The 16,262-nt window shown below is 46.3% G+C and overlaps 1 protein-coding gene and 1 pseudogene across 1 annotated transcript in view; one reads left to right on the top strand and one right to left on the bottom strand.

Moving 5' to 3' along the window:
• Positions 1-3,035: 3,035 nt before the first annotated feature.
• Positions 3,036-3,582, bottom strand: LOC139055434 (prostaglandin E synthase 3-like; annotated as a pseudogene).
• Positions 3,583-4,786: 1,204 nt separating this feature from the next.
• The window catches only part of LOC139055956 (fatty-acid amide hydrolase 2-like), a 78,022-nt gene continuing 66,546 nt past the window's right edge, over positions 4,787-16,262 (top strand). The window contains exon 1 of the mRNA XM_070533668.1: positions 4,787-4,945. The gene's annotated coding sequence lies outside the window, so the exon portion shown is untranslated. The remainder of the gene's footprint in view (positions 4,946-16,262) is intronic.

Below are 16,262 nucleotides of genomic sequence, written 5' to 3'. Positions count from 1 at the left end.
TGTCCGCATTGCGCGAGAGGATAATGATGATGATGACCTCAGGGAATGGCACAAATCCACTGGGGTACAGGCAAGATCTGGCTGGTAGGAATATGCAAGAACAATTGAATATGCAGAGGAAAAGATTATAACTTAAACAAAACTTGAATAAGAAAGAAAAAAAATTAAATTTTTAGGTTTTTTGCGCCAGAACTACGCTATGATGCTGAGGCATGCCGTAGTGGGGGGGCCGGATTTATTTTGACCACTTGGCGTTCTTTAATAGCTAGGCACCTAATGCGCAGTACACGAGCGCTCTTGTGTTGTACCCCCATCGGAGTCCGGCTGCCGGGGTCGGTATCGAACCATGTCCTCGAGCTCAACAGCGCCTCGCCTTATCCACGGTACTGCCGTGATGGGAGTAAGATAGCAACCAGCCTTGAATGAGCAAAAAAAAAAAATAGTCAGGGTAAAATTATTTTTTATTTCTCACCTGTATTATTGTTTTCGTTCTTCCTGGCTTCGGTTCCATGATCCTCAGATGGTGATCATACAAGCAGCTGTTGGCACCTTTGATGTACGGCTATATGAGGTCCCACCTAATTGCTGTGAGAGAGAGAGAGAATATGCGGATTATATTTGATGATATCTTTGCGAACCACGCGAAACGTCTGTCTACAGTGCAAAAAATGGTCTTTAACAAAATAACTTAATATTTCAATAATTTAATAGTTTCAGATAGCAATAGACACTATCGTAACCTATCGTAGACACTATCGTCTGTCTACAGTGCAAAAAATGGTCTTTAACAAAATAACTTAATATTTCAATAATTTAATAGTTTCAGATAGCAATAGACACTATCGTAGCGACAGATGTCTCACGAACCGAATAAATAAATTTGGTGTTAACATATTGTCTTCCGCTTTTAATTAGTCGTTCTCCCTATCGCTTCCTGATTTATTACCGATATTATGTATCTGAGTTTTTGAAGCTTATATTGGCCATACTGAAAGTCAACTCACCAATCTCGAAAGTTGTTACAGTAACTAATTTCTTATCTGTTGAGCTCTCACTGAAAATAGTCACTCACATATTTCGCGTCCAGTTTATCGTGTAATACCCTCTAATTTGCCTCTAAATAAATTGATATGGGTGTCTAGTCACGCAGGACTAGTTATGAACTAGCAGACCGCTTGGCGAGAGCGGCCCGGTGTGGTCAACTTCTCTGAAGCCTTCCGGTGTGAATTTTCACAACTGCTGCTGACTCAGAATGCGTGATGTTATGCAAGACTCTTGGACTTCCTGTCATTACTCTTTCACTTCCTATCATTAGGAAATTTAACTGATTTCTGACACCTCGTATTCCAATGGAGTAGAAAATGCTGCCGTTTTAGAAAAAAAAGACTGTTATCAAATTCCTAACTATTACCTGCATAGATATGCTCTGGCCACCCTCCTCATTCCGTTCATATTGTGGTGAGAATGAGGTGATAGAACACTTCTTATCATGCCGCCGTTTCTCATAAGCAAGAAAACATATTTTAGAAGGACATCATGGTGTTGGACTGAATTTATTCGTTGTCGATACTCTATCCTTGGGAGTCCCTTCAATAGTACATTGTCATAGGGATGTCGGCTCAGCTTTTCTGATGTTTACAACTGAATCAGGACGATCTCGTTGCTAAACGTTTAAATCTTTATCTTATTTTAAATATTTTATCCCTTTACAGTGTTTCATTAGTGTTTATGTTTAGATTCAACTAATTATTTTTTTAACTCACCCGATGATTGGCCAATCCACCATAGAGGATCTCCGACACTTATTGAGCAAAATCACCAAAGAAAGCAAACAACCAAAGAAATGTCCTTTTAGAATTTTAGAAAGCAGAAATAAGTCGTGTGGAATATGGCAAACAGTCATAGTATAAGGGAACCTTCTTGTCATTGACGCATTTACTTGATATGTGGGGGCCTTCAGGCACATTCACGCTGTATGTCGCAGCTTTTCGCCTGGAGGACTCCCAAGAAGTCTTGTTCGAATTAAAACATTTGATTTAGTTTGATTTGATTGGTGAAGGGTTACGGACTGGATATCAAGGGAAGGGAAGCGTAGCAGGGGACGGCAGAAAGTTAGGTGGGTGGATGAGATTAAGGAGTTTGCAGAGACAACATGGCCACAATCAGTACATGACTGGGGTAGTTGGAGAAGTATGGGAGAGGCCTTTGCCCTACAGTGGGCGTAACCATGCTGCTGATGATGATGACTTGATATTGTTACGGTTAATGTTAAACTGGCTTTATTCAAGGGACGAGATTGATGGTAAAGTCAAGATGGCGTCCTGAGGCTGCACCAGCTCACGTCTTCTTCCTCTTCTCCTCGCCCGGCTCATGCCGTAGCAATCCCCGTTTGCCAGACGAAGCCCGCGGGGCAAGTCCAAATCACTCGGAAAGCGTAGGGTGAAACCCCTTAAGACGGGCAACATGTACTAACTGGGTCCGGCTAGACCGACGACCAGCCGACGTCAAGCGTGCCACCACGTACGTCAAGTCACTCAAGCGATCTACAATGACGAATGGACCCGTGTACTGGGGTAAAAACTTTTCGCATAAGCCACGTTTACGTTGCGGAGTCCACAACCACACAAAGTCTCCTTTGCCGTACAAGACAGACTGGTGTCGGCTGTCATAGCGCTGTTTCGATCGGTGTTGCGATGCCACAGTACGAAGACGAGCGATACGCCTGGCTTCTTCGGCAAGACAAAGCGTCTTGGCAACAGAGTACTCGCAGTGAAAGTCAAACGGTAGTATAGTGTCAATGCAGCTTAGCGGTGAACGTGCGTAAAGGAGATAAAAAAGGACTGTAATCGGTCGTCTCATGCTTTGCAGTATTATAAGCATAGGTGATGAAGGGGAGTACGTCATCCCAGTCCTTGTGATCGGAAAATACGTTCATGGCCAGCATGTTAGAGTTCTGTTCGTACGTTCTACAAGCCCATTTGTCTGAGGGTGATAAGGCGTTGAATGACGGAACTGCGAACTGCAGAGACGAAGCCCTCACTCTTTGTTGTTGCTGCTGCTGCTCTGCAGGTCTGGAATTTCTTCATAATCGCTGTCCCCCGTCTGCTCCATGTCCGGTGTGTCATCATCACCAAGGCCACCCATGGAGCGCATCATCTCCTCGAAACCACCCCCACCTGCACCCAGCTCGTCCCCAAAGTCGTCCTTATCGACCCATTTATTAAGCCCACCTTCAGCCAGTGATGCTTGACATCATCCTGGAGCAGCCGCTTCCAGAAGGGACCTTCTTCTGCCTTGGCCAGCACGAATTCGGCTCCCCGCGGCCGCACCACATAACGGCTGTCCTCTGGCTTTATAGGATGCAGAAACCTAAGCACCACTTCGTGCGGCTTGGATTCTACTCCTCCGTTTCCTTTGAAGTGTAACGAGTCTGCAGTCAAGTTTATGGTTAGGTTTTTACAGTCCTCCAGGACCACTTTGACATAGACTACATTCTTGCGCTGTGCCCACAGTACAGGGGGAACTGGAAGAAGTGTGGTTGCGGCTTCGCCTGTCATCTTTCACACTTGGCGATGCGGCTCTCACGCTGACTAATAGCCTTGCCCACTCAAGCCGTAGCAATATGATGACATGTGGCCTAAAAGAGAGACGGTATCAAGGAATGGAAAGGGATTGGCTTCCTTGGAGACGTCAAGCAAAGCTTTAATATTTCTAGCGGCGTGTTCCTACGGGGCTACCAAGTCGTCGCATGAAGCCACCCTGAGGGGTCGGGTGTGCTCGTAGTTGGTGCTGGCTGTGGCGGGGCGCGATTCACAGCAGCTGCCGCCAACAGACCTACCAGGTGACGCGCGATACTCTGGCGCCACCGTCGCTGCACCACGCTGTTTAACGCGAAAGCGTTAAGGAGCCCGTACCGCAGAAAGTCCGGCGTTGGCGTCTGGCGTCGGATGTCATTTCAGCAAAAAGATTTTCGAACCACGTATACCCAGGCATTCCATGTGACGCAAGGGATTTACTGAAGTAACTGAATTTCTCAAGCTAAAATACGTGACGAAATCGTAAACTGTGACTTACACACAACCTACAGACACGACAGCTCTCGGATTGTAATTTTGACCATACGAAAAATCATAATTCTGCTACGCGAAAACTCAAACAAACCCCTTTTCCAGCGTTTCTGCAATGCATAGACCGGAGACGGCGTCCGCCATTTGCACACGCCGACGCATAAATATGTCAGAGTCCACGGAGTGGTGTGCCGCTTCCTCGAAACACTTCCAGATGGAGCTCGCCTCCGCTGCATCGCGGTCCATGCAAAAGGCCGCGTTTCCACCAGAAAGCCCGCTTTCGTGCACCGCGTTCACCGCGATCGTTTCCCGGTAAACATTACGGTCACATGCGGTGCAGTTGCCGGGACGCGTCAGAAGCAGCCAGGAATCTTTGAATGCTATCGCGTTCCAATCTTAAAGGCGAAGCTTAAGCGTCCTCCAAATTTTCTTGTCACGCTTTCGCCAAACCCTCCTCCGCTTTACGCCTCGTGGTTCCTCGGCGCCGTCCTTTCCGCTTTCCTCCTCGTGCCGGCTAGCTCTCGCCGCTTTTACAGCGGAGCTGTATATGTCACCGCTCCCATACATTCTTCAATGTCCGTGGCTCAAAGGTTCCCGCGCCCTCTATGAGGAGGCAAAGCAAACTAGTAAGGCATGTGCTGACACCTGGCGTAGCAAGAGCATCGCCATGAGGCCCGTCAATACACAGTTTCATACAATTACCAGAGGGAACTCGGGCGCTAGTGCCTATAAGGTTACTGAATGAAACTAAAAGGTAGCGACATTCCTCCTCGCCCGGCCTCTCCTTCTCCTGGCCTTCTCGCAGCTGGCTCTTTCTCTCGTAGCTCGCCCTCGCAGTTTGGTCGTTCGCTCGCAAGCTGCCGACAAGGTTACACAAGGTGAGACATTAAGAATTGTTGTTGGGTGTTTGCGCATGAATTTTTACCGTACTTAAGGCTTGATTATTGTGTGCTGTGCTAAGGGCGAGGATGGAACGCTGTGAAACTGGCAGAAACAGATGCTTTTTCGGTGCTGAACTGCGCGCTTGTTTTGTGGCTTCGGGTTCGCTGCCTGCGTCCAGTTAGAAGAAGGCTTTTGTGGCTAGTTTGGTGGGCAAATTCCTTTTAGTGTCGATTATTAGCCGAAAAAATCAGAATTCTTTGTGTCGCAATGATGTATACGTGATGTACACGATGTTTATGTACATGCCAGAGCTTTGTTTGAGTGTTATATCATCCACGGCCATACATTTCAATCGTAGGCGTAGCAAGTCGCACTGCCGCACTGTGCAAGCCTCACGGTCGCGGCTTTCACAGATAAACCCGCTTCGCGAGTTATTTATGTTGCATTTATCAGAATGTTTATTTGGCTTTTCAAAGACACTTGACCGGCGTGAAATGGCTGCGACGGAGGTTTCGCCGGTACAAGCCAAAGGCGACGCGCTCGCGTGTGTGCACCGCCATGTAGCTGCCGATTCAACAACTCGGATGTGTTTGCGCTGCTCGAAGTGCGTGCGTGTGTACTTGCGTGCACCCAATCGACTGCTTGTGCAGCTTCATAATTTAATCGCCTTAGTACCATGATGACCGAGCGCAAGGCGCGTGACACATTCGCCTGAATAGACAGTTTTAGTTACACGCACGTAGAGGCTTCACGTACGCAAACGTGAAAAGTCTACGTACCTTACGCCATCTGAAACGCTTTTAGCTACCCGTATACGCGACGCACGCCAAGAGGGACCCCGTAGCTAGGTCTATCGGGAAATGTGAACACGGCGGTAGCCAATTCAATCCTGCCGCCGTGTTTCGATACGAGCCGTCTGCGCGCGCGCGGCCCGCTATCGCTTGTTCGTGATCTTGCGGAACTCCCGCGCGAAGCTGTCTACGTGCGCAAGAAACGCACGCAAAGAATTGAATCTCACGTACGTCCGTGAGACGCGCGCGCGCCCGCTACGTTCTACGCATGCGCACTGCTGACACGTAGAAGCTCTGCGTACGCAAAGCCTCTACGTACGTGTAACTAAAACTGTCTAATAACTTTAGCGTCACGTAGAAACGTGCGCGATCAGCGCGGATCATCTCAGCTATTCCCGTCGTTTCGTCATGACGCTGGCATGTCTTTATGCAGTGAAACCGGTCCTACGCTTTTATGACAAACCGGTTCCGTTGGCTCTCAAGCGGAAACATCACAGTGAAACCTGTACTTAATTTGTGAACAAAGCGTATGCAAGGACAAACGTTACACATAGAAATGGTTTCCTTCAATGAGCACTTTTCCCCTTTCCGCAGTTCCAAGTCAATATGAGCCAACAAATTCCTCCCCCACTTCATCTTGCCGAAACGGCAGAGCGGAGAAAGCCTACTCACGATACTCAAAATCATTTGCACTGGTAGCGAATAGCTTGTCCTCGCAAAATATATTTGCAGCGCCTAACAAAGGCGTGGACTGACAAAGCTACACACTCTCAGTATTACAACAATAACACATGTCCCGTTTATAGCACCATATATGACAGAACACAGCACACGTACTCGAAAGCTTCATACACCTGTTGACAATAACGCGATCAGGAAAAGAAATCTGAGCGAGCTCCGAGAATAGCACCCGTGCATAAGCTTACCCATGCCAGAGCTCCGTACCCTGTCAACAAAGAAGCGCCGTTCGCACACGTTTGTACGTCCAGTACTATTAAAATCAATCCCTAACATAAAACAAAACAAACACTGAGTTCTTCAATGACGTGGGTAGCCGCGAAACTTAGCCAAAACATGCGAAATCTCTTGGGAAAGCCTCGTCGTGCAAACTCGACGGGAAACTGTCACGGTGGTGACTGCGCCGAGACGAGGAAAAGAAAAAAAAAAGAAAAATACGCGCGAAAAATACCGCGTCATGGCGCTCAAGCAATTGGGAGACGTAGACCTCCTCCCCTACCTCCTCGCATGCTCCTCCCAGCAGCAGCGGCAGCAGGGTAAAACTGTCACCACCTTTTAGTTTTATTCAGGGATCTTAAAGGGACACTAAACGCACATATTAAGTCAAGCCGAAGTGATAGATTGGTGCTCGAGAAGTCGCGAACAGAGCCTTAATAATCGAGAAATTGAGGTAAATGCAGCACATGATTAGACTCCCTCGAGACATTCAAGCGCTTACCCATTGACGAAAGCACTCCTCAGTTAAATTATTTCCCTAGTACTCAACCACTCGTTCCGCAAAGCATCCTTGTATTATAAGACGAAATAAAATGCTAGTTGTCCAGTTGTGTTTCACTTAAAATAAAACGAAATCATTGAAATTACCCTCGACAACGGCGCGGGTGGTCGAAAGGTTTCATTTTCGCTCCACTCCACGCAGCCCACGCTTCCGCGTTTCAGTTGTTATCGCGTAGTGCGGCGCGGGTTTTGCTGGCTTGCCAAACTCGAACAAATTGCAAGTAGCAGCGAATTCAACTTTCATGCGATGTCTCGGGATGCCCGAACGATCTGCGCCACTTTACCGAAAAGCAGTTGCAGCGGCGAATCCGCTGCACTGTCTTGGCTCGGTACCGCCATCTTACTCACCGACGGCAGCAAAGGGTGGTGCAGCTCATGCAGCGTCACTACTCGCCCGGTTCGGTGCCGGGAGACCTGTATTTCGAAAAAAAAAAGTGTTCGGACCATTCAGATGCAATTTTCTCGTGAACTAAATCTCTTCTTGGCATGGTATTAAACAATCGACGTCGACTTTGTATTTGCCTTTGGTGTCCCCTTTAAGTGTCTACTAGAGCTGCAATCGGGGCGGTTCAATCAGGATGGCAACTACATGGATTTGTCTAAACTTCGGCCTTATGGCTTTAAACGCGTCTTCGACTAAGTAAATTCATCATTTTCAACAAAGTGCTGTGTAATAAATGATTGAATAAACATTATTAAAAATCATCCGCTGTCAGTATTCGAACACAGGACCTCAAGCACAGAAGCCCGACATTGAAGACATTACGCGAGGGACGCATGCGTCGACAGACGGCATACAATGCCCTCACGAATTTTTGCGGACAAGCCAGAATCTTGAGACGCATTGTGCGTTTCAATTTGTACACTTTAAGCGGTTGTGTAATGGTCAAGTCGTTATCAGTAACGGCTGTGCGTGTTCGCAGAGCATTCAGAGTGGAATGGCTGCGAATTTCTTTCACCCCCCACTGCTCGCCGCGTTCGCTCTTATCTCTCGCTGTGCTATTTCGCTCAGCTACAAGTGCCGCCTACGCACGCCTCAGGAACGGGCGCCTAATAGCTGCGCTCTGAAGGTAGGAAGAATAACACGTAATGCTCATTTAGGACACCGAAAAAAATATCCCCTTGCCCCTAAAAGAAATCGTCAATTATTAGAACTGACGTTGGTTTTCCTCCATATGAATGCAGAATAAATGAATTGGCAGAAGTCTTTAACAGCAACCTTGCTGATTTAGGGCGTGGGCTGAAGATTCATAAAGTTATTTTCGATTATTTTCATGCTGCTATTTAATTAGTTTATTTCCATAAAAACCACGGGGACACACATCACCTATACGATTCAAAAATAAAAAAAATGTCAGAAGATTGCAAGAAACGTAACATAAAGCCCCATGTCATGCCCGTCAATCGATTATACAAGTGCGCCTAAGTAATAATTTTTCCAAAAGACGGCGTATTAGCAAGCAACTTTTTCATCTAAACTGTGCACGTTCGTTGGCTAAATTCCTGCACTGAAAATAGAGCAAGTTATTGAATGTACACAGAACTACAGCCAACCTACCCTTTAAGTACATTCACGACAGCTGAACGTAACACGATGGCCCGAACTAACAATTGTTTTAACTATTACTATACAGTGTGTCCCAGCTAAAGCGGGTCAAGCTGTTCTAAAATAGAGGCTACGAGATACGACGATATGACGAAAGGTAATTCTTCAGCAGCCGCATTGCGCACTACGGTGAATTTTTCTGTTGTCATCGATTTTCTAATGTGTCAAAATTGTATTTCCTAAATTAATAATTCCTAGCACAGTTAAGTCGAATGTCGAATTGCGCGTCGTCTTCGAAAACATCACACTGTTTTCAACCGTTCCAGCGCGCCACGTCTTACCCAGTTATCTTTTCGCGCTTCAAAGTTGTCGCGCAAAACACGGTAAAGAAGGCAAAGTGAAGGCGGCCCCATGCGTTTCGCGCGTTACAGCTGAGTTCTCAAATGATGTTTCAAAGAATCAACAAGCCCCATCGGCTGACCTAGTTACCCCCCACCCGAAAAAAAAAGAAAAATAACGGGGACAGCGTAGTTGTCGGCTGAAAGCAGCTGCAGCTTGTCTGTTAAGCATGAAATGCTTTTAGCTCCCGTTGTCAGCGGCCTTCAAGTGACCTTGCGCCAAAAGCCAGAGCCGTCATCCGGGCAAGTTGCGAGAACAAAATGAGATCCCCCCCAACCTTTGTACAGGACCGCATCACAAGCTGCACTTACTCCCAAACATCTAACCAAATATATTGCTTCCGAGTTCTTTATAATGTCTGTTCACAATATCGCTCAAGCCGTTACTTCTAGTACGCTGAAGTTTTATTCGTCATTCGCAATAGGGGGCGACGTTTACGAAGGCAGACACAGGGCACCATACACTTGCTTGCCATCTTTTGGCACTGAATGAGGCCTGTGCTCTTTTCAAAGACAGTTGTCCGTGAGGCCCGCGGCGCGTCCGGCAGCGCCCAAGCCGGTAGCGTCCAGCGAATCGCGGACGGCTGCTTGACCGAGACGAGACTTACAATGAGGTTCTGTGTGTGACAGGAAACTATTGCGCCCATATGGGCCAGTGCACAGTACGGCGCGGTGCGGGGTTGGGGGGTGTGACGTTGCGAATGTGCACTCGTATGTCACTCTTAGTGAAAAATAATCGGGATGTCTGGAACAAAGTGTTTCGCGGTAGATGGTTATTAATTTTGACAGGGAATTTTCCGATTGGGTTTGTGGTTTGTTTCGACGCACTGGTTTTATCCACGTAATGACGCACTAATGTCTTCCACGTGTTTTTTCCGACAAGTCACCAGGATGACTTCTAATGCGCATGCACAGTCGCTTAATGGTAGACATGTTGGCCTATGTTGGCCACTACATATATATGTGATTCCCCTGAAAAGAAATCTTCGGTTGTGAGTCAGTGCCAGTGTTGTGTTCTTCTTTTCCTTTGTCCTTGTCTGTTATGCACTGTTAATTTCCGAAACGTGAATCACCACCATCTCGCCCAAGTTTCTCTTCTAGTGCACTACACCCACTTTAAGATTGCGGCTATAGTGTCATCTCCACCCAGTCTGCTGGGCCGGTTGCCACTTCATGCTTACATCTACTCTCAATTACGGAAGAGCCAACAAATATTTTATTATTATTTTCTTTTTCGCTTCAGTCCTTCCTTTATAGCGAAAGTTGTAGACTAACCTTCCGTAGTTTCTTTCTGCGTCCGGCAACAGAAACGGACTTAGCGATTTCTAACAAACCCATACACAATGGCTTTCGTTGTTTGCTTTGTGTGTGACCACGCACTGTGCAGTGCGGCGGCGCAGATGTCAAAATGCGGAACAGATCAGAACGATCGCCTTGAAAAATAGTGTGACGTCAAGGCTATCGCAGCATATAAGCAGGGGAGGTGTCGGCGCTAAAAATGACCATTCCACTCTGGGAAGATAGAATGTCAGCGAAAGCAATTTGCTTTTCGTTTGAGAGCTTTGACCGTCATCAGCTTTCGCTGCCATTCAATCTTCACAGATTGGAATGGTTGTCTTTCTTTTCTTTTTGTTTGGCCGCCCTAAGCCTGTGCGTAATGGCCTAGCAAACAGCCTGACAGCGTTGCGAGTAGCAACACCCAACAGCTACACCATGGTCTTGTCACTTTTTCGCGCTCACCAAGTCAGCCATCACAGAGTTTAATACAACAATTACTAGAGGGAACCCTGGCGCTAGTGTCTGCGGGAGCTGCAATGGGAACGCTTCGGCCAGCATGGGAATTATCGGAAGTACATGGATTTGTCTGAACTTCGTCCTTCTTGCTGGAGACGGCTCCGCGACGTTGTAAATTCGTCATTTTCAACAAAGTACTCTGAATTAATAATTAAATTCTCATTATTACAACTGCCCGATGGCAGGATTCGTACACAGGACCTCTACCACAGAAGCCCCACATTGAAATCATTACACCAGGGACGCTTTTTTTCCCTACATTGCAATGGTATATCGTCACGTGGTAGTGACGGTGAAGAAAGCAGCAATACGGTGGAATACAAACTAGCTTTTTCATAATCAGAAAGTGGCTTTGGCACGTAAAACCGCATAATTTAACAAACTAGCTTTTATTGGGCGAACCTGTGCCCACAAAAACAGGCTAGACTTATAGCACAACGATAGCGGCGAACACGGTCGGCGATCGTCGGAAATCTGATCAGTGGGTCAAGCGCGTCGACTTTTATAGAGCAGTCATCGAACGTTCCAGACTAATCGTTCGGACCCGCGCGCCTTCCACAAAGTTCTACACCATTCGCGTCAGGCGATGAAATCAGATAACATAAGGCTCGGCGACAACAGACAACAGATAGAAGCATCGATAACTTTCCAGAAACTTCGGATAAATGCAGGCGCGTCCCACGCTGTGCGATTACATTTGTTAGGTGGCGAAACGTGGTTGCCCGATAAAGATAAGTACACGTGTCAATATTTATCAATCACGTAATGCCAAGTTCACATTTTGCAATTGTTTCATATTCAACAAATATTCCATACGGGGCACCCAATCGGATGCACACTTTCATACTTTTTCTATTTCCAGAAATGAAATCAGTGTCGCGAAAGTACTCTAACGCAGGACGAACATCAACGTCTGGATCGTGAACAGTCATGCGTGGCATCCAAATACTATGAAGAGCCAGTAACATAGTAATATCGTATGGAAAACCATCCTCGTTATCAACGTTAGGTACCTTGATCCATGGGCATCCAAAAGGAAATCCTTCCTTAAGGTCCTTTGCAACACATCCCAGAAGAACACGCCATCCGAGCATTCTAGGAGCACATGTTTAATCGTTTCTTGTTTGCGGCACAAGAAACAGTGATCATTCCACGGAACGGAGAATCCCTCTTCAGGCAGCCATGTCTTAACTGGCAAAATGCCTGCATGTAATTTAAATGAAAAATTTTGATCTCCGGACATGCAGACATGCTTTTTACACGTTTCAGCACTTTTCGCCATATTCCCCCAGAGAAGTGTGTTCGCTACGATGGGATTGGGAGAATAACATCGCGTAAGTCTTCATACAAATATTTTACGGGACACTGCTTAAGTATTCACACGAAAATCGTGCTTCCAGGAGGCGACACGACTTAACAACCTGTTTAAGATAACCCTGTAGTCGACCTTCCATTTTATTGGAAGAGACGACAAACTGGGGCAAAGCACTGGTCAGTCGTGCTTGGCAAACTATCATATATCGAAGTTTAGCAGGATGCGTTGTTGGGCAAGTTGGTTCATTGTAATAGGAAACATTGGTTGCGCTTTCTAGGCAATCACATGTAAGAAGACAGGACAGGCGCAATGAAGGGAGAACACAAAAGGAAGAGCCCGATGTAGAAGAAATGGAGTTTAGCAGGATGCGTTGTTGGGCAAGTTGGTTCGCACTAGTTCGCACTAGTTGGTTCGCACTAGACAGGACATGATTGCGCCTGTCCTGTCTTCTTACATGTGATTGTCTAGAAAGCGCAACCAATGTTTCCTGTATCTCGAAGGTACATAAAACGATGTACAAGCTCTCTAGAAATAAATTCAGTAAACTCAAGCCCCCATCGTGGACACGCCGAAAAAGTTTCGTCCGGTTTGTTCGATCCCCATATAAATCGGCAAAACCCGATAAATTCTCTGCACATTCGTTTGAAAGCAGTGGAGAACTGCTTTCGAACGACATACCACAAGACATACCACAATTTCTTTATTAAAAAAAATTGCTAACTGTAGCAGGAGCAAAGATAGCCAAATCTTTGCCTTTCCATCTATCGGCCTTCTCTCAGATTTTCTAGGTACGCCTAAATACTTCACCGGCATTGTTACCAACTTCACATTTAAAAGAAACTGTGGCGTGAGGTCCCAATCTCCATGCCAAAAACCAAGACATTTTCCCCATTTGACTGCACTTCCACTTACCTCACAAAAAACGTTTTACAATGGCAATAACCTCCGCAATACTTTCGAGATTTGAACCAAAAACAGCTATCTCGTCTGCATAGGCCAGCACACGTACACCACGTGCATGAAATCTGAAGTCACTAAATTGCACTGCGTTTTATAATACCTACGCAAAAAGCTTTCAATAAATGTGCAAAAAAGGAGAGGAGAAATAGGGCATCCTTGGCGGACTGAATGCCGCCCACCGTTAAGATTTCCAACTTTTTCTTTATTAACAGCCAGTCGAGAACCACAACTACTGTAGGCCATAGAAGCAGCTTCTGTTATTATTGTACCAGCATTGGCATGTTATAAGACAGTTATAAGCAAGTCATGTGGCACGCGGTCAAAGGCCTTCTCAGTATCCCTCTGAAGCATTATGACTGCGCCCTTCATAATAGCGCAGTACTCTAATACATGCCTCACTTTTAGAATGTTGGTAAAGATGCTTCTGCCTTTTATTCCAAATGTTTGATGTGGGCCCACTATTTCTTTTATTATACTCTGCAACCTTTTCGCCACTATTTTCTTCAAAAAATTGTAATCTACGTTTGGCAAACTGATCGCCTGATAGGCTGATACCAGCCCAAGTTTGATAGAATCGTTCGTTTTAGGAGGAAAAACAGTACGGGGAGTGAGAAGTGATGGAGGCAGAGATTTACACTCAGTCTTCGTTGAATAAGCGCCGCAGTATATGAGGTATTTCTCTCTTGAAGGTCTTGTACAAAGCCGCAGTTAGCCCTTCAGGGCTAGCGGATGTTCCAGCAATTAGGTCTCCCATCGGGTTCTCCCCCTCCCCTACCGAGATTTAAAGTTCCAATCAATCGCTTGTATCGTCATATAATACTGTCATGAACAAAAATTCACTTTTGGAGGGGTCGCTATCTACCGCACCTAACGAAAACAGAGCACTATGATACTCGTAAAAGGCTTGATCAATCTCGCCTTTCGTGTTTCAATGAAAGCCCCACTTAAGCTTATTAGTAGGCACGCCACGTTTCCTACGTGCTTTAAAGGTTCTGAGCATAGAACATGTATCGTGCTTGTAATATTAGTGCCTTTTTTGTGCTCTTTTGATGTTCGATAAAGCAGGTAACCCGACGGCGCCAATCTAACGCACCTAACAAGCCAAGGTCAAAACAGTCAAAATACATTCTCTCAACGTTTACGATGCCGTCGCTTTGTCGTCCGGGCTTCGTCACCACATGGCGACACAAACATCGGCCCAGCCGCTAGCCCCGGGGGCTGTCGCCGCTTCGAGTAACGGAACAGAGGAACTTTGCAGAACTTTGCGGAACGGAACTAACGGAACTTTGCACCACACTGCCCCACTGCGGGGGACAGAAACTGCGCTTAGAATGAAACCAAAACGGCAAAAAAAAACACCCGCGGACTAGTTCCTCAGTCAACAGAATACCAATCCATAGCCTGTACTTCCCGTCATTCCCATGACAGTTGAACGCTCCCAGTGCCACATTTCCCTCTTGTTATAGTAGTGTGAAACTCTATGTTGACGACCAAGCGTCCTGCTTCTGTAAGCTTCTTTTTAGCGGTATCCGTCGGTTGGTTAACGAGCCAGACATGGGACATCTGGTATAGAACCTATCATAGCAACGTCCTTGATGACTTAAGAGAAGTTCTTGCGGGGCAAGTTACTATTGATTCACTATACCTATTTTTAAGGCACCAAAAAACAACACTCAGCGCACACAACGGGCGCTCTGTCCCGTTGTCCTCTCTTGTATCCTTTGTTTTGTTTTTTGGCGCCTTAAAAATAGGTATAATGAGTGCTTGATGACGCCGGCGTTTTGCAGGGGCTTTCGAAAGCCTTCGACTCGATACGCACGACCTGAGCTGTCGCAGTGCAGCTTCACCCGATGAAATATTGGGGAGAATAATCCTGTAGTCCTTGGGCACGGAAAACGACGAGCTACCACGACCGTTTACGACAGCTCCCGCAGCTCGCTCGGAGGCAACCGTCCTGCGTCCGCAGGCGTCGGTCACCGGAAGCAGCAGAATGCTACGCCACGGACACATGCATCGACATGTGGTACAGAACGCCCTAATGGATTTCTTGAGGGCGAACCAGCGTGTTGAGACACTTGGCCCGTTTCAAAAGGGTCTTCTCAATAGGTTGAGCCGCTTCAGGTAGTAGCGATTGTGAGCGTTTGCAGAGTTTTCCACACTTCTCAAAGTATATGTCGCTTTGACAATGAGGAAAACGAAGACAGATAAAGCGTGGTAAACAGAGTTGCAAGAGCGTCTGAATCCACGAGTACGAACGTCAGACAAATCCATGTACTTCTCACCATTACCATGGTGGCTATACGATCGCTGCGCCAGAATTCCCTCTAGTAATTTTTGCACGAAACTCTATGCCAGTGATAGTGTTGAAGATTCTTTGAAATTCCTTTGGAGAGCACTGCCCGTCTTCGCCTCGCATCAATGTTACTTTTGCTTCGCATTCCATTTCGTTTTTGGCACCACAGCTTTGAAACGCTGAAAAAATTACTGGGAAAAATGTCGCGAGCTGGAAACCATTGAAGAGTGTGATGCACAAATTGATATTCGAACCTACGCAATTATGCGAACGATTATAAATTTAGGTCAGTCGATTTTCACTCATTAGCTTGTCAATGATAACGGAAATATTCCCCAGAGCTAGCTAGGCGACTGCTAACAAGACGCCGTTGGTGCCATTGTCGCATCTCGTAGCTCCTTTTTTTTTTTTAACAGCTTGGCCCGCCTGAGCTGGGGCACGCGGTATAAACGCACTGAGCAAGGTTCCCAGGAATTCACAGGTGCCTACGATGAAAGCTAATGGATAAATTTGACACGCTCATCAATAATCTTTTACTCAGTGCAGAATACCCTTTTTATTTGAATATAACTACAAGTATAAATCATGAATCAATAATTTCGCAAGTAACTTTATTACAGCATACCGAGCAATAGAAAGCGTGACACCTGGTACGAGCCATTACGGTTAAGTGTAGAGACATAGTTTGATGGACCTTCATG

Source organism: Dermacentor albipictus, chromosome 2 (genome assembly GCF_038994185.2).
Source record: "Dermacentor albipictus isolate Rhodes 1998 colony chromosome 2, USDA_Dalb.pri_finalv2, whole genome shotgun sequence".
Classification (NCBI taxonomy): Eukaryota; Metazoa; Arthropoda; class Arachnida; order Ixodida; family Ixodidae; genus Dermacentor; species Dermacentor albipictus.
This window is presented reverse-complemented; position numbering and strand designations above follow the sequence as displayed.